This window comes from Oratosquilla oratoria, chromosome 37 (assembly GCF_046742065.1).
Source record: "Oratosquilla oratoria isolate Oo_2021 chromosome 37, ASM4674206v1, whole genome shotgun sequence".
Lineage (NCBI taxonomy): Eukaryota > Metazoa > Arthropoda > Malacostraca > Stomatopoda > Squillidae > Oratosquilla > Oratosquilla oratoria.
The window spans coordinates 5,260,461-5,279,512 of record NC_134813.1 but is presented as its reverse complement, the minus strand read 5'-3'; positions in this window follow the sequence as shown (position 1 = coordinate 5,279,512).

Here is a 19,052-nt window from a genome sequence, read left to right as displayed (position 1 = left end):
CTCAGATTCACTTCAACAACACCCCCCCATCTGCACATTTTTAATCCCACAGGATTTTGTGTCTCTGAAAAAAAAAATCCTTTCCACTGTTCAACCATAGGTATAGATTTTTTTGTTTTCTTTTATAAACCATGTAACCTAGGTGCCGGGAGCCACCTAACCCTAGGGGGAGAGCGATATGTATACGTCCCATACACTTGTATCAGTCAGTCATATGACCCACACACTCCTCCATCTCAACTACCCCAACCACATCCAGGACACAGACCATCGGCGCCAACCACATCCTGCCAGAAGTTGCCGAGCTAAGCATCACGTGAATTCAACCAATACACACACACACGAACACACACTCATAAGTGCAATCAACCACCAACACACTACGTTACAGAACTACCCCATAATAACGAGTTCTTCCCCCCCGGGAAATATTATAATATATAATAGAAATGTAACCTATTCGATACATACTAACAAACATATTGTAAGAGACTGAATACTCCCAGTAAAAACTGTACAATTACGATTGCTGAGACCCGCCTGATATTGTGTATTCAGCAGTTCCTTGATCAAAACCGGGAGGACGCACTCAACCAGGGAGTCGGTCGATAACTTACAATGTGCACTGTAGTGATAAGGAAGATGTGAGACATTATTATTGATATAACATTCCTATGTAGTGACAATAAGTGATTAAAGTGGAACTAAGGTGACATATAGTGTTTGATATATTCGCCTACACATCTGGATAGGGACGGGACCACGTACGGATACATAGATAATGCGCACTACCGGATAACGCGCACCCCCCATTTTTAGGCCCTTCCAACGGAAAAAAGTCGCGCACTATACGCCGGAAAATACGATACTTAAAGTTTACAAATGATTTTAGGTTATTCTATACTAGGTTAGGTGAGGCTAACCCCCTAAACAGAAGCCATTTCGTGACACCTTTGTACAATAACAGAAAGATTTACTTTTCCTACAACAGAGTCTATGAAAGTTAGTTATGAAACATAGTTATGAGAACGTAAAGGGTTATCCAAACACGTAGCAACCACACAATGCAAGGGGGGTTATTGCCAGCATCAGTGTAACTTGCATTCCCCCTTTTAAGTCTCATTTCCTTTCTCTATATCGGACGTTGGGATCTTTTTAAGTATGTCAATTACTGGTTCTGACTTTAACTCTTACCTTTTAAAAGGGACAATTTGAAGATGACCTTAATAGCTTTGTTAGACATCTGGCAGTGTTTACGTGACATCTCTATCTCTCTCAGACCATGTGAGTGTGTGCAAATACATCAAAAACGTTTTTGATCCCTTCTTTCCGATAGAGAGTAGGAATATAAGTGACATAGTAACATTTTTACATGTGTTTGTTGACGAATACAGTCCTTTTTATGGATTTCATTATAATTAATTTTAATTATTACAATAGTAATTCAAAGATATTAGAGCTGGATGATGAATCAATTTCTAAGTACAGGCACTCCTCGTTTAACGACCTACTCAGTTAACGACAACTCGGAGTAACGACAGGCTTTATGACATTCATTTAACGTAAATCTCCCGAAGTTACGACGTCGTATACGATAATTAAGTTGGCTGAGGCAAATTTGTATGATGTTATAAATGAACTTGTACAGTGGATATTAGCTGTGAGGTAAAGTGTTCTGAAGCTTAGGTCTACATTACCATCCTGCAAGCTGCAAAAACTACCTGGGGTACAATATACAGTATACCGGTTGTGGTAAAATTTTAGTTTCGACCAAGGGCGCAAGATAGCAATAGAAAATTAATTATTAATTTTGTCAATTATAATGTATCAACGTAATATGCAATTTTGTGATCGGAAAAAAAAAAGTGCTAAAACAAATTTCGTAAGTAACGAAGTCATGTCGGACGAATGGTACACCATGTTTATGATATATGCCGATGTCGAAGATATGAAAGGATGATAAATTCGCCTAACCTAAACTAAACTAACCTAACCTGTGTTTGATAAACCATTACCTGCAAATTAAATGTCATCCGGCTTGTCCTCGTTGTCGTCGTCGTGAGAGACGTTGGCAGACGACAAGATGGCGTCCCAATCCTATGCTACCGACTTCGTTCATTAGCATATTTTCTTGTAGCATGGTATTTTTTACTTTCATTTCCGCCCACAAAATTGCATATTACGTTGATACATTTTAATTTACAAAATTAATAATTACTTTTCTATTGCTATATTGCGCTCATGGTCGAAACTAAAAATGATACCCCGGTATTCAATATGGAATGTCAGCATACGCGGATTTTGTCATATATGGTAATTTTGGGAACATAACCACCGTAAATAAACAGTAAATAAAGCTTTAATGTACTGTATAAAAGAGGGAAATACACGAAAATAAAGATACATGTATTGCTGGACATTGTACATACAGTACATGTACGTATATGTATACACTTTCGCTTAACGACCAATTCGGATAACGACGGCGCGCTGGTCCCAATTGTCGTCGTTAAACGAGGAGTGGTTGTATATCCAAAATTATTAGAGGGATAGCTTTTCACTCTGACATATCCTGAGCAGATTTTTTAAATAATTGTGGGACCTGGATAACATTCAGCCATACCACACATCTGCAAAGATGTATATAATAAGATTATCATGCACTATATAGAATATTACAAAAATATGTACTGAATCAAGAAAAGTGTAATCATTACCTATTTACTTTGCCATTAATTAAAAAAATAATAAAGTAGCTAAATTACTGTGTAATCCATACTCTATTTACTTTCCACACTATGCTTTAATTGTCAATTCCTAAAAGACCTGTTTCAGCTCTCTCTTGTCTTGAATGTGACAAGGATTCAATGTGTCCTAAGGATTTGTAGGAGGGCAAAGAACCCCATCAACCCTCCATCTTGGATGGAGTGAGAAGGAAAGGGTTATGGGGGCCTGGACGGTGTTAGCGGTGCTCGATTGCCAAAAAAATATAATGTCAGATTTGTTCGAATTAGCCCAAAATACCTTGGAAAAAGCTCTTATAGTATAAAAAATATTATATATATATATATATATATATATACATATATATATACATATATATATACATACATATATATATATATATATATATATATATATATATATATATATATATATATATATAATGAATGATCCTTAAAAACAATATCTTATTGGCGACATGTCTGGGGAAAATATATTTCCTTCCTATGGTAAATTAGATGACATTATTACACCAAAAACACATGGTACAAATAACCTTGCTGTATCCTTGTAATCACACCCTGCTTACTTCTTTTCATCGATATTTATTATTAATCATTAGGCAGCTCACTGGCTGAGCAGGTTAGGACATCATTACTTGCGGCAAAGGTCAAGGGGGATGGTGGTTCAAACCTTGCCAGTGGTGAAGCTGAACCAAGGGCATGGTTCATTAAATTCCACGCTACAAAGGCCTCTGTAAGGGGCACCATCCTAGTCTTCCAATAGGAGGGAGTTTGTGACATTATACCATATCATCATCACCATTATTAATCATTGTAGGCCTAATCATACTTGATATCATATCTTTATCATTCGTTTCTTTATTGAACTAAAGAAAAGGTAAAAAAAAATATAACTAAAAATATTTACATTAACCCCTTCACTCCGGGCCAAAATCTCGCGGGCAGCATTAGCTGCCATACATGCGATGTTGCGTCATAATCAAAGACTGTGTAGGGAAAGATAGGAAAGCTCCAATACTATATTGATTAAATGGCAGCCACTACACTACCGCCACCTATTGGCTTGACACAATACTACAATATTTTCAGGGCCAACTACTATATTTTTTTGCATTACTTATTCGTAGTCTTGTGATAACTTTTTCTTTATATTATCTTTTAATATAATTTTATTAATATAAAATCTAATTTCAACTTGAAAGAAGTGTATGCTGATGACATGTTTGTATTTTTTCTTACTTATTTTTTTGCTGATGTTCACTAGATAGATATTTTTTTCAATTATGATTGTTTTCTTTCATGGTCTTTAGTTATATAATTATACTTAGTCCTTGGCTTATTTTCTTCTATCAGATAAAATAAAGATTCAATCTCTCTTTTAAACAAAGTTAAAATAATTGCAATGTGGATAGTTAAGAAAACACTGATTTTTCCTCAGCTTTATGCTTTATTCATGTTCTCAGAATGCTCTGACATGAATAATATTTGCATGCAAGACATAGACATAGGAAATGTATCATGCACCTTTATCTAAAATGAATACACAATTAGAAAGATAAGTTAAAAACCAAACTTATATATTATCTGAAGAATACTGACACGAAAAAAATAAATCAAACAAAAGGAAAATACAAATAAGAATATAAAATTGTAATAAAGAGAACAAGTAGAAAAATTATATACAGTATATATATATATATATATATACACATTATATATATATATATATATATATGTATATCATGCCAAATGATAAAAGTATAATACAAAATAATCATGCTCAAAGCAAACAAACATAAGAAAATATAGTGCACTCAAAAACTATAGAAGTCAACAATCAGATATGTACATAAAAGAGAAACAGAACATAAAACAAGATATCATGCAAGACAAACACTGGAAAAAAATAAAATGGTGAAAATATGCATACTAATCCAGAGAATACATACCAAATTCTTTTTATCTTTGATGACATCCCTTTCTGTAAATACAAAAGTCATTGAATTCAAATCATACTGCATTACTGATGCGTAATTTTGATTATTTTCCTATTTTTTCCTCCATCATATCCACTGTCATTACATTTTCTTTTGTTGTTTAGTTTCCTGTTATAAAACTTTGTAAAATAATATAGCCACATCTTAATGTAAATGCAAACTATCATATTTTTCAAATCATCACACAGATTTAAAAGGATAACATCTTTTGCATTTATTACATTAAAAAGCTTTCTCTTCAAATTTTCTTCATGCATGAGTTTTTCAATATTTTCAACAAACACTCTCAATTTGTTTAATAAAATTAATTATGGTATTATTAGCATAATATAAATACCTTCCCTCACCTGCATCCTTTAAATGTGTATACATATAATCTTGTTCTGAATCAGATTCAGATATTTGAAGAACCTCATTACAGTCATTGCAATTGTGATTTTTTAAAACATTTATGACATATATAACCAGTTATATATGTAACTATATTATTTTCTATCTCATACTGATTACAATTAATGTTATTATTACTAGAACTAACCTCCTCTGGATTAAATGATGCAATGTATTTTGCAAGTTCACTGTCCATTTCTTCTGGATTAAAAGTGGAAAAATGTGTTGCAAGAGCAGTGTTCCCCCCACTGTTGTCCACAGACATATGCTCTTGAATATACACATTTTCTTCTGGTCAACACAATTTTTCTGGCAAAAGGTTTTAAAACAAATTATAACTAAATTTGGGCTGCTGATCATGAATCTGCACTAAGTTTTTGTCTATCACATCTGGATTTTGAGATGTATCATTTTACTTTTTTTTTTTAATTGACTCATCAGCCTATATATCGAGGGTTTCATGAAGAAAACAAGTGACTTTTTGTACTAAATTTTGTATTCTTAATCAAATAAAAACAAAGATTACAAAGTTTATGTACAGCAAATCCAATATAGTGACAGAATTAAAGTAGAAAATATAAAAATACATATAAGTGATGCACAGATCAGTAGCAAATACCAGTTATTTGAATTTTATTTTCTTGACCGATCTCAGATGTACAGCTTCTGGGTTGTCTCTCATCAAGCTCCATCAATATAATCCACCATCATATGTGAGTCCCAACATCCTTGATACCGTTCTTCCATCGTTTTAATGCCCTGATGACACCGCTCCCCTTGTTCCTCGCTCACATGCCCAAGGTTCTCCGGAAAGTTGTCCAAATGGCTGTGCAAATAGTGAATCTTGATACTCATTCTACAGCCAAGATCTCGCAGGCTCATTAGTAGCTCTTCCACAATCTCTTCATAGTTGTCTGCTTTCTTATTCCCAAGAAAATTATGCACCACACTACAAAAGGCATTCCAAGCTCTTCCTGCTTTCTCACTCATTGATGTGATAAAATTTGAATCTCTCATAAGTATTCTTATTTGAGGTCCATCAAATATTCCAGCATTTTTCTTCTCTTCGCTACGACCAGGAAAAGTTGAACATATATAGCTGAAGCATTCTCCACTGTGATCTAAAGCTTTGATGAACTGTTTCATCAATCTGAGTTTTTATGTGCAAGGGAGGAAAGACAATGTTCTTCCTATCCACTTGAGGATCATTGATGACATTCTTATCACCAGATGCCAAAATCTGTCACTGAGGCCATTCCTTTTTCACCCAATGCTCTTCTGTAGCTCTACTGTCCCAGTAATACAGAAAACATGGGTATTTTGTGTACCCTCCTTGCTGACAGAATTGGTTTGTCACAATCTTCATCAGATGGCTAAATGAAAAGTAAATTTACCAAAATAAGCCATATTATCTGACCTTTTTGCTTCACTACTAAAGAGAAGGATAACTTTTTCTTGAAATTCATGAAAATAAGGTATAACCAATAGCACAAAAACGTGATGTGATAGAGAAGATCTGTGATCAGATTTGAATTCAGCACCCTTAAATTAGTCTATAACTGTTCTAAAATTCCACGCCAGAAATACTTTTTTTTCTGTATACCAGAAGTCATCATTTTTATCTGGTGAAGAGTTTAGATTGAAATCATTATTGGTACTTTTTCCATTTCTGAAATACTTCAAAATTTCACTACCATCTTCTAAACAGTTACTATTTATAGATTTCTCCATAAAATTCCTATTCATAGATGCTTTTAAATTTTTTACAAATTTAGGGACAGTTGGTGTGTTCGAGTTTCCACCAGCATTTCTAACTGAGCTAAATAGGTTTTCTAGTGCATCTTGATTAATTCGGTTTGTGATCAAATATTGAAAATTATTATTTAACTTAGCATCTTCCCATAATGATATTAAACTGCAAATATTTAATTTTCACCCTTCTGTGCCGTTACGAGAGGTAACGGGGCTTTTTTATACGTCCGTGTATCCCCATGTTTACATATTTTTTGTCGTAAGGCTCGTTTCCCCTCGGAAGAGGTTTTCAATTTTGTTTTTTGTAATGCTTTAATTTTAAGTATATTTCGAGCAGAGGCCTTTTCTGTTCAAAAATCCTACCTTGTAAGTTGTCTGCAAGCTGTGTTGCAAGATAACATCTCAATATTTGTACAATGCTCACTTAAAGAATTAGACTTAAGAAGGTGTGTAAGAACCGGTTGCTGTTTTGTGATGTCACGTCACACATCTAGCCAGTCTGGTTTGGAACGCCTTCAGTTGTATACCCGCTCCCTTCGCGGCCTACTCAGTGAGTTTTTGAGCCGAATTTAGTTTTAGATCTGGTATATCGTTTCTTGTATGTCATAATGAATTTAGCCTTAAGCTGCTCGTATTTCATGTTCAGATTCTTTGTAATTCTGTATAAAAGCTGTTAGTAACGAGCGCCACTCTGTATTGTTTTACAGCTTTTTCATCTACTACTTCTACTCTTCCTCCCAATTACTGTCTGCTGCCATAGTTTCAATGGCAGCACCTGTTGTGTGAAGATGAGAAAGTCGTTTTTTCTATTGCCAATAAACGTAGCGACGAGTACTCCGTGGATCCTTATCGCCTTCCGCGTTGTTTACGTTACGTAACGCAGAAAAGAGGGCACTCGTTACGCTAACCCCCTATGCGCAGCAGAGTAATTCGCTGCGCCATAATGAAAAAGTGACGGCCATTGGCGCTCCCTGCCAAGAAAATCGCTTTCGTGAAGAGGTGAATGAAAAGATCTGCTGCGAAGAAGTTAAAAGGTAGCCAAGCAGTATGCCAGGTCCATCTTGAGGATATAACCAGACCACGCCCTGCACGCCGTTGCCAAGTCTAGATTCGCCTCGTCGTCACCACAACAAGCGACAATCAAGTGTCGCTAGTTTTCGCGTACTATAAGTTGCGAGTGTATGCGAAGTGTTGTGTTGTTGCCGATGCGGGAAACTAAGTGTAGTGGCCGATGCCGGAAATTAAGTGTAGTGGCCGATGCGGGAAATTAAGTGTAGTGATCTCGTGTCGTCTTAGTAATCGTATCCGCGCGCAAGGTGTTGATGTGGCAACATCGTACGGGCGCCAAGTCCCACCAGTGTTTACATAACAAACCCCATCGTATTTATGTAAGCATGTTTTTTCCTTTTGAAGGCAAAGCTACCTTGCCTAAAATCCTGTCATATGTAAATATAAGCATGCGATCAATGTGCATTTTTAGATTGAACCAAATGTAGGGTTTAATCTGTTGTTGTCTACCTCAATAGTCGTATAGTTAGGAGTGGTGTAACGTACTCCGTGGTTTTCGTTCAAGTTGAGTTTTTTCCTTGCCTTCCTTATCGTTTACTTTTGTCTGTCACTGTTTCTCTCGCTAGGCAATATGTCTTCCACCCACAGTATAGATGAAGGACCCGTCTCTGGTAGACTCAGGACCTTAACTGCCGAAGGGCAAGAGGTTTTTCAGAGAGCGTCTGATCAGCATGAAGAGAGGGTAAAGGCGAGTAGAGAAGGAGTACAAGCCTTATTGGAAGATCCGAATCATAGTCCTTGGTTGTATAAGGCCCACGCTGTGTACCAGGATACTGTAAAAAGGTATCTGGAATTCTTAATGCGTGAACGTACTTCAGAAAGTCTGGCTCGTGCTGAATCAGTGAAGCACGAAGACAGGGATTTTCAGGCATCTTTTCGTCAGGTAATCAGTAATTATGCTTCCTCTTCCATAGTTGAAATCACGGAAGAGGAACACCACACTGAACCGTTTTCACAAGATGACCTGAAGTCCAGTCAAGTTCCTTTATCCTTCGCCGACCACTCTGAGGTTTGTATACCCCCTTCCACGAAGGGCAGTTCAAGAAGGTCGGTTAGGTCAGGTCGTTCCAGTAGCACCAGTGTTAGTGTTGCAAGGAAGCAACGAGCCAAGGTGGAGACCGCTCGTATCAGAGTCAAGTTTGCCGAGCAGGAGGGTCGGCTTATGAAAGAAAAGGCTGAAATGCAGGTAAAGTTCAAAGTTATGACACAGCAAAAGGAGTTGGAAGAAGCCGAAGCCGAACTTAGGCATTTAGGAGCCGACGATGATTGGGAAACGTGCAGTGACTGGGACCAATTAAAAGATACAGTTGCTACCCGCACCCAACTATATGTGGAACAACAGGGTGGTATAGTTGATGTTTCCGCTAGTCGGAAGGATCCGGTAGGCTTGAACCCTGAAAGCCCTGTTTTCAAGCCCTGTTCTGATTTCAGAGTTAACTCACAGCCTGCTAACAATGTTCCATTCAGTTTTGAACCTCGTATCGAAAAAGTAAAGGTGAGGTCTGTGCAACCTGCGCAGCAACCTGTTGCTAACCATAGCTTTTCTGCGTCACAACCTGTAGTAAAACCTCCTCGGAGTGCATCTCCTAGATTGGGGACAACCTCCAATTCTGCTGATTTGAGCAAGTTCTTCTTGCGGAAGGATTTACTTCTTAGCAGGCTGTCTACGTTTGATGATACTGCGGAAGACTATGCTGTTTGGAAGGAGAGTTTCAAGGAAGTCGTGCAAGAGTTAGGCATCTCACGTAAGGAGGAAATAGACCTGTTAGTTAAGTACCTAGGTCCCGAGTCTAAAGGATGGGCCCGTACAACCAGAAACTCAAATGCCAAGAATCCAAACATGGCGTGCAGTAGAATTTGGGAGCGCTTGGATGACAGGTTTGCAGCCCCTTCAATCGTTGAGACTTCGATTAAAAAGAAGCTCACCAACTTCTCTAGGATATCACCTAAAGATACCTTAAGGTTATACGACCTGTGTGACATCCTGTACCAGATAGAAGCCTTGAAGGCTAACCCTGTATACAGTACACTGTTTGCCTATTATGACGCCTCTTCAGGTATCAATCCCATTGTCGCAAAACTTCCACCCTGTATACAGAAAACGTGGACTGGCAGAGCCATGAACTACAGGACCTCTCACGGTGTGGCGTACCCACCCTTCTCCTTCTTCATTGAGTTTGTGAAGGAGATGGCAAGGGTCGAGAATGATCCATGTTTCTCTTATCAAAACTTTGGTGCCGACGGTTTTGTGAGACCAGAGAAGCCACCTCCCTCTAAGCTTCCTCAAGAACGTGTGAAGAAGACTGACACCACGTTGTCCGGGGGCAGTAAGTCGACCACGGGCGCTGACAGGTCTGTTGGCGCTGCTAGTTCTAATGAGCAAAGAAAGGCAGAAAAGGAGGGTTTTTGTATCTTCCACGATGCCTACGTGCATCATTTGGATTTCTGTAGGGGTTTTCGTACCATGTCTGTGAGCGAGAGGAAGGATTTCCTAAGTGATAAAGGTATGTGTAATAGGTGTTGTAAAGGTAACCATCCTTCTTCCAGCTGCAAGGAGAAAATTTTCTGCACGCTCTGCAGGGCCCATACTCATGCGACTGCCTTACACTACGATGAACCCAGGTCGAAGAGAAGTTCTACTCAAGCGGTTACACAGCATGGAAGGGAGGTTGCTCAAGATAAGACACCTCGCTCCCCTGTAGCTAACCAAGTGCCACTTCCTAATGTTCTTACCCCCGTAGTAAAGACTCAGGGAGGGGAGGACGCTGCGGTCAATTCCAAATGAACCTTGATATCCAGTAACCCCACCTCCATGAGTAAGTCCTGCGCCAAGACCTTCTTGGTAAAAGTCTATCCTGAAAGTAAGCCAGAGCTCGGAGTGTGGTGTTATGCCATCCTAGACGATCAGTGCAATTGCTCTTTAGCAAGGTCTGGGTTTTTCGATTTGTTTGACAAGCAGAGCAAACGGGTTTCATATCGTCTAGCTACCTGTGCAGGTGTAACGGGCGCTTCTGGGCGCACCACCAAAAATTACACCATCATGTCGTGGCATAACTCACATGAGGTACATGTCCCTCTGCTAGTGGAATGTGACAGCATTCCGAATGTGAGAGAAGAGATACCCACTCCTGCCATAGCTCGCGGCTATCCCCATCTGTCCGACCTGGCTGAATGTATTCCGCCTCTAGTCCCCGAGGCTGAGATTCTGCTCATCATTGGTAGAGATGTACCTTCAGCCCATTACATTTTTGACCAGAGAATCGGACCTGTCAATGCCCCTCTAGCTCACCAGACCAGTCTGGGATGGGCAATCATTGGGGAAGTGTGTCTCCATGGCACTTGTATGCCTTCTGTCATTAGCAGTTTCAAAACATCCTTTGTACATGCATGATAGACGTCCCTCTATAGTCGCACCATGTGGTAACCAGATTCACGTCTCTGAAGTAAAGGATGATTTGTTCAAAGTAACCAAAGATGATGACAAGACTGCCCTGTCGATTGAAGACAGGAAGTTCTTAGATGTCATGAACTCAGAATTCCGCAAGGATCAAAGTGGTCATTGGGTTGCGCCACTGCCTTTACGTCCTAATGTTGTAGCCACCAGTAATAATAGAGATTTTGTGTGGCACCGCACACTGTCTCTCCATCGTAGCCTCAGCACAAAGCCTGAAAAACGTCAGCATATGATGGCCTTCATGCAAAAGATGTTAGATCGTGGGCATGCTGAGGTTGCACCACCATTGAAGTTTGATCAGAAGTGCTGGTATCTTCCCTTGTTTGGGGTATACCACCCTATGAAACCTGACAAGATCAGAGTTGTGTTCGACTCTTCTGTCAAATCCAGAGAGTTCTCCCTAAATGATATGCTGATGTCAGGTCCTGATATGACAAACAGTATTCTCGGGATTCTTCTGCGTTTCCATCAGGAAGCTGTAGCAGTGGCAGCTGATGTAGAACAGATGTTCTACAGTTTCAAAGTGAAGACTGAGCAAAGAGATTACCTCAGATTCAAATCATCCTCCCTGATCATTCCCTCCTTAACGAGGTGGTTGAAGACCATTTCCCTCAGAGGGCCTTTATTCAAGCTTGAGTAACCCCCTAACCCGAGGCGTCGGGCAATGCCGATCACGCATTCCTTGTTTAAATCCCATAGAGCTTTGCCTGAAGGGTTAGCAAGAAATTGGTCGATATCAAACATTTTGAACTCAGAATTTCGAGAACACGTAATTATATACTAACAGCTAGCTAATAGTTAAACACATAAGATAGATAACTTCTACGGGATTACGGTGCGACCGATAGACACTATTAACACTGGCAATTTGTTGGCACAACACAACACTTGTCGCACTAAATGGAGCTCTAGTCTACGTATGCACAATTCTCAATATCCCGGACACGGGCCCCCACATGTTACACTCCCTTCAGGTATATAAGGGTACGGTAACTTTTTATCTATCTGATGTATTTCACTTGGGGTATTTGGTAAACTCTACAATTATAAGTATCTATATTTATAACATTAATGATATGATACAACATTAATAATATACAACATGAATAATAATATGATACAATCTAGTATACTTAATTCTTACCGTTACCCAACTAGGTAACAAGAGAGATCTAGGGAACAACTGTCAGGTATGGTGACAGGATTTGTAAGAGGGGGAAGGAGGTACCCCGCAAGCTACCGTACTTCCACTGGCTCCCAGTTGCCAGACGTCACCATTTGGCGACCACTCATTCTAACCAACCTGCGCAGGCGCATGCGGATGCGCATGCGCACACGTATGACGGGAAAGTGTCTAGCCATGGACGGGCCCGCAACACAAGGATAATGACCCTGATTGAGTATAGGATGACTGTTCACGTCTTTGGAAACACTCCATCTCCCGCCATTACCACCTATGGCTTGCGTAAGTCTGTAGAAAATGCCTCTCCCGAAGTTCGCTATTTCATAGAGAACAATTTCTACGTGGATGATGGGTTAGCACCTCTGCCAGATGCAGAGACTGCTTACAAGTTAATCCAAGACTCTAAGTCAGCACTCCAAGAAGGAGGACGCTTACGCTTGCACAAGATCACTTCCAACAGTAAGGAAGTGCTGGAAAAGTTTGCCACCAGTGAGCTGGCTGATAATCTTCAGGCGCTGAACCTAACTTCTGACTCTATGCCTATGCAGTCTAGCCTAGGCCTCTTATGGGATATCCAAAAAGATGTTTTCTTATACAGATTCATGGATTCAGACAAGCCTTCGACGAAAAGAGGAATACTGTGTGTTGTAAACAGTCTGTTTGACCCCATGGGGTTCTTAGCTCCAGTAATAATAGTGGGAAAACTACTCCTGAGAGAGATAACCAATCTAAAGTGTGGTTGAGATGAACCCATACCAGCTAAGATCCACACCAAATGGTCCAGATGGCTAACGTCCTTAAGGAACCTCAAGGACATAAGCATCAATCGTCAGTTCGCCAGTATTTCTTTGTCTCAAGCTCACAGGATAGAGCTTCATACCTTTTCAGATGCCTCCAGAGTACCAGTAGGAGCTGTATCATATCTTAAAGTTTTTAGTGATACCAAAAGCTACCAGGTGTGTTTTGTGAGGGGACAGGCTAAAGTAGCTCCCAACCATGGTCATACTATTCCCAGGTTGGAGTTGTGTGCTGCAATGATGGCAGTTAATCTCAGTAATTCCATCACAGACTGCTTAGACAAACCCTTAGACGCAAGGCATTTCTATTCTGACAGCATGATTGTCTTAGGCTATATTCATAATGAAAGGCGTAGATTTCATGTCTACGTGAGTAACAGAGTAGACCACATTAGGTCGTCCACCGAACCTACCCAATGGCATTATGTACGTACGGATTGTAATCCAGCAGACCTGGCTACCCGTGGTCTTGAAATAACCGACCTAAATCAGAGTGATTGGTTGTCAGGTCCCTCATGCTTATTTGAGGATGTTGTATCCACCCGTGGAAGTTTTCCTCTTGTAAGCCCGGAGACAGATAAAGAAGTGAAGGTATCAGACTACACAATTGAGTCTGAACCCCTTGTTAGTGTAAACAAGAGCAATGTAGAACCTGCAGTTGTGTCATTAGCTCAGAGGTTCTCTAATTTCTCCTGTTGGAGGAGACTTGCAAGAGCGGTAGCTTTCCTTAAGCACATAGCCCGTTCTTTCAAACAAGGTAACAAGTGTTGTTCAGGTTGGCATATGTGCAACAAACATAAGTCACCCAATCAACTAGAAGATGCAGCTGATCTCATTGTTCAGATATACCAAAAGGATTATTTCTCGTCTGCCACGACTAAATTGCAAAGTGAAGTTTGTTTATCTCCTTCCAGTCCCATTGCATCTCTGTCTCCTTATTTAGACCAGAAGGGCCTACTTCGTGTAGGAGGCAGGTTGAGTCAAGGCAGCGATGTACTTGGTATGCTTGCAAGGCCTATTATTATTCAAAAGGAATCCCACTTAGGCTTGTTGTTGATCCGTCACTACCATGAGACGGTGCACCACCAAGGGAGAGTGATTACAGAAGGAGCCATCCGTTCAGGCGGTTTCTGGATTTTGGGAGGGAAACGTACTATCTCTAAGGTCATTTCTAAATGCGTCACCTGTAAAAGGGTAAGAGGTAAGGCATGTGTTCAGAAGATGGGAGACTTGCCCATTGACAGACTTACTCCCAATCCGCCATTTTCTTATGTAGGAGTTGACCTCTTTGGCCCCTGGCATATAAAAACGCGGCGCACTAGAAGTTCCTTCCTCGAAAGTAATAGATGAGGCGTTCTGTTCACCTGTCTTGTTTCCAGAGCTATCCATATAGAGAATGTAGAAGAATTGAGTACTTCTTCCTTCATTAATGCCTTAAAGAGATTTATCTGTATTCGTGGCCCAGTTAAACTGATGCGTTCTGACAGAGGCACGAACTTTGTAGGTGCTGTCAAAGCACTGAACTTGCTTGCCATTACCGATGAAGGTGGTGATGTCAATAGTTTCTTGTCAAGTCAAGGTTGCACTTGGTTGTTTAACCCTCCTCATGCTTCTCACATGGGTGGAGCATGGGAGCGTATGGTTGGGATAGTCCGCAACATCATGAATGTAATACTGACTAACCATCACCCCAAGGCATTAACACATGAGGTGTTAGTAACCTTCTTTGCGGAAGTATGTAAGATCGTGAATTCCAGACCTTTAGTTCCTGTTTCATCGGACCCCAGTAGTCCTTTCGTTTTGTCTCCATCTATCCTACTCACTCAGAAAACTGATATTCCTGTAACTCTTCCTGAAGAGATAGATATTAAGGCAGTATACAAAACACAATGGAAGCATGTACATCACCTTGCTGAGGAATTCTGGAAGAGATGGAAGAAAGAGTATCTTTCCTCTTTGCAACCTAGAAGAAAGTGGGTTAATTCCTCTCCAAATGTAAAGGTGGATGATGTAGTGTTGGTAAAAAATCAAGAGTGCCCCCAAGGACAGTGGCCCTTGTGTATTGTAATCAAAGTATTCCCTAGCAAGGATGGTTTAGTCAGGAAAGTCCAAGTAAGAGTTTTGGTAAACAACAAGGCTCATGAATATGTAAGACCCATTTACGAGCTTGTACTGCTATGTCAATAGATTTTGTAATTTCCCCCTAGAAAATTAGGAAGGGAGTGTGCCGTTACGAGAGGTAACGGGGCTTTTTTATACGTCCGTGTATCCCCATGTTTACATATTTTTTGTCGTAAGGCTCGTTTCCCCTCGGAAGAGGTTTTCAATTTTGTTTTTTGTAATGCTTTAATTTTAAGTATATTTCGAGCAGAGGCCTTTTCTGTTCAAAAATCCTACCTTGTAAGTTGTCTGCAAGCTGTGCTGCAAGATAACATCTCATTATTTGTACAATGCTCACTTAAAGAATTAGACTTAAGAAGGTGTGTAAGAACCGGTTGCTGTTTTGTGATGTCACGTCACACATCTAGCCAGTCTGGTTTGGAACGCCTTCAGTTGTATACCCGCTCCCTTCGCGGCCTACTCAGTGAGTTTTTGAGCCGAATTTAGTTTTAGATCTGATATATCGTTTCTTGTATGTCATAATGAATTTAGCCTTAAGCTGCTCGTATTTCATGTTCAGATTCTTTGTAATTCTGTATAAAAGCTGTTAGTAACGAGCGCCACTCTGTATTGTTTTACAGCTTTTTCATCTACTACTTCTACTCTTCCTCCCAATTACTGTCTGCTGCCATAGTTTCAATGGCAGCACCTGTTGTGTGAAGATGAGAAAGTCGTTTTTTCTATTGCCAATAAACGTAGCGACGAGTACTCCGTGGATCCTTATCCCTTCCGCGTTGTTTACGTTACGTAACGCAGAAAAGAGGGCACTCGTTACGCTAACCCCCTATGCGCAGCAGAGTAATTCGCTGCGCCATACCTTCTATGCATGGAAGTGATCTTTTAACTTTCCATGATGAAATCCATGTGCTTAAGCACTGCAAATTACTAATTTGTGTATTCTCCCCATTTATTGCACATTTACTTTCTTTATAATGATGTAGTTGAGCACTATTAAAATTATCAAATAAATTATCCATGTTATCAATAAATTCAACAGTTGCATTGGCTTCGTCAGGTAAAGCACCCAGATGTGCATAAGTATAAATTCCTGCTGCAACACTTCTGCTAAATACCTGACTGTCAAAAGAGACACATTTTATCAAAAGTGTTGCAGAAAATATGCTTATCTGTTAATTTGGGGCGAGAAGCAAATTTATTTTTCTATCTCTTAGGTAAAATTCCTCTATATATTTCCACCTTATAATTTGTCCATTTACCTTAATATCTTGCTTCATGATATTGTTCCTAACATTCTTTAGGAGATGCGGTGTGTCATAAAAAAAATTAACTTTCTCATTATCATGTATGATAAATGGGGAATTTGGTGTTACATTTAATTTCTTATAAGTACTCCTATTGATTGAATCCTGATCACACACTAGAAATTTTGGCATTAGTCCTGCAGTTTTTAATTTGGTTAAACAATCAAGAATCATCTTTGCTAATGTTTCTGAATCTATACTAGTATAAAAAAAAAATCTGTTTCCATTTCCTTTTTAAACCTTTTGCCATGAACGCCATAACATTTGTAGTAACTTTGTTGGATTTTCCATATTCCCCTAAATTTTCAAACCCATATGTTGTCCTTACTGATATTATAATATATGCCTTGTTTTAAAGACATAGCATCAAATGCCACACCACACACTTTATCTTGGCAGTTCAGTCTCAGCCTTTTTCTTTTAAACCTGAAAAACATAGCCATTCCAACCTGCATTAAAATTCATTCTCTGTAGCCAATACCTCAGCATTCTCTGTGATGGCAGAACAAAGATTTTTGATAATAAATCATAGGCCCTTGCACATTTGAAATAAAGGCTAAGAGCAAATGCTCGCTCTGTGTCAGAATACCTACGTCCTTTATTTTAGCAAGTTGCAACTATGATTTAAAAAAATTCAAGTGCATCACCACTTAAATATTTTGAAGTGTGCTTTATAATTTCAGAAGGATGACTGCATTTTGTGCAGGAGCTTTTGTTCATTTTTTTTTTCAAAAGGTTTACTTTTTTTATCAATTTATTTATACGCTTCCTACAGTTGTTCAACAAATTAGCATGGATTAGTTGAATGGTCTGGAAAATATATATATATATATATATATATATATATATACTCGTATATATATATATATATATATATATAAATATATATATATATATATATATATATATATATATATATATATATATATATATACTTGGGTGCAAATGTGGCAGGGAAAGGTGGAGTAAAGGTGGAGGTAGAATGTAGATTGAGAGAAGCGAGTAAATGCCTTGGTGGATTAAAAAGTGTAATGAGGAACAGAAATTTGGGAATGGATGCTAAGAGGACACTGTATGAAGGAGTGATTGTGCCAACAGCACTATATGGGGCAGAAACATGGAACATATGAGAGGAAGAGAGAAGGAACTTGAATGTGTTTGAGATGAAGTGTCTGAGAAGTATGATGGGGGTTACTAGGCTAGATAGAGTGAGAAATGAGGAGGTGAGGAGGAGAACAGGGGTGGAAAGGGAGTTGGGAGATAGGATTGATGAAAGAGTATTAGGATGGTTTGGGCAGATGGAAAGAATGAGTGAAGAAAGACTAGTAAAGGAGGTATGGAAGGCAGATATGGAGGGAGTGAACATGAGGGGACGTCCTAGGATGAGATGGATGGATGGGGTGAAGGGGGCTTTGGGGAAGAGGGGAATGTCTGTTGAGGAAGGACGGGAGAGGACAGAAGACAGGGGTGAATGGAGAATGGTTGTATATGGAAAATGTTGTGATGCATGAGGTGGAATGGATGGGGGGATGGGGGGTGATGTAGTGTGTGTGAGCAAAAGTTTGACGCAGCCCGAAGAGATTTCTCCCCGTCCTCTCCCTTATATGGGGGGACGGAGAGGGGGGGTCACCGATTTAATGAAGCGGCCTTGCTGTGGATATGCTGTGTCTTGCGACACTGCTTCTGACCCAGGGCAGTGGACAGGGTGCAGGGATGACCCGTCATCTAGGAGGTGCTAAGATGGGAGGGAGGGTGGAGGGGTGTGGAGTGTTTTCAGGGATGGAATGGGTGGGAATGATTTTATGCCTTTTCCTTTTTGGCTACCTCCCTAGTAAGGAGGAAAAAGCCTTGGTATATGTATGTATGTATTTATATATATATATATATATATATATATATATATATATATATATATATATATACCGTATTTTTCGGACCATAAGGCGCACCCGTAATTTGCTATTCCCCGTCCTTACATAAGGCGCACCTGACCATAAGGCGCACCTGGTTAGGTAGGTCAAACACCACCAGAGGCGCCACCGTCGATGACGAGCACAATAGCGCGTCATTTTATGCGCACGCCATGCAAACGGCCAAATTTACATACCGTGGGAAATTTCATTCATACGAATGTTATGCGAGTGTATTTACTACGATCGTAGTAAATTTCAAACAATTACATCATCAGTTACATGTCGGTACATAAAAACATAAGATAAACATGGCGGCTTGCATTCAGCAG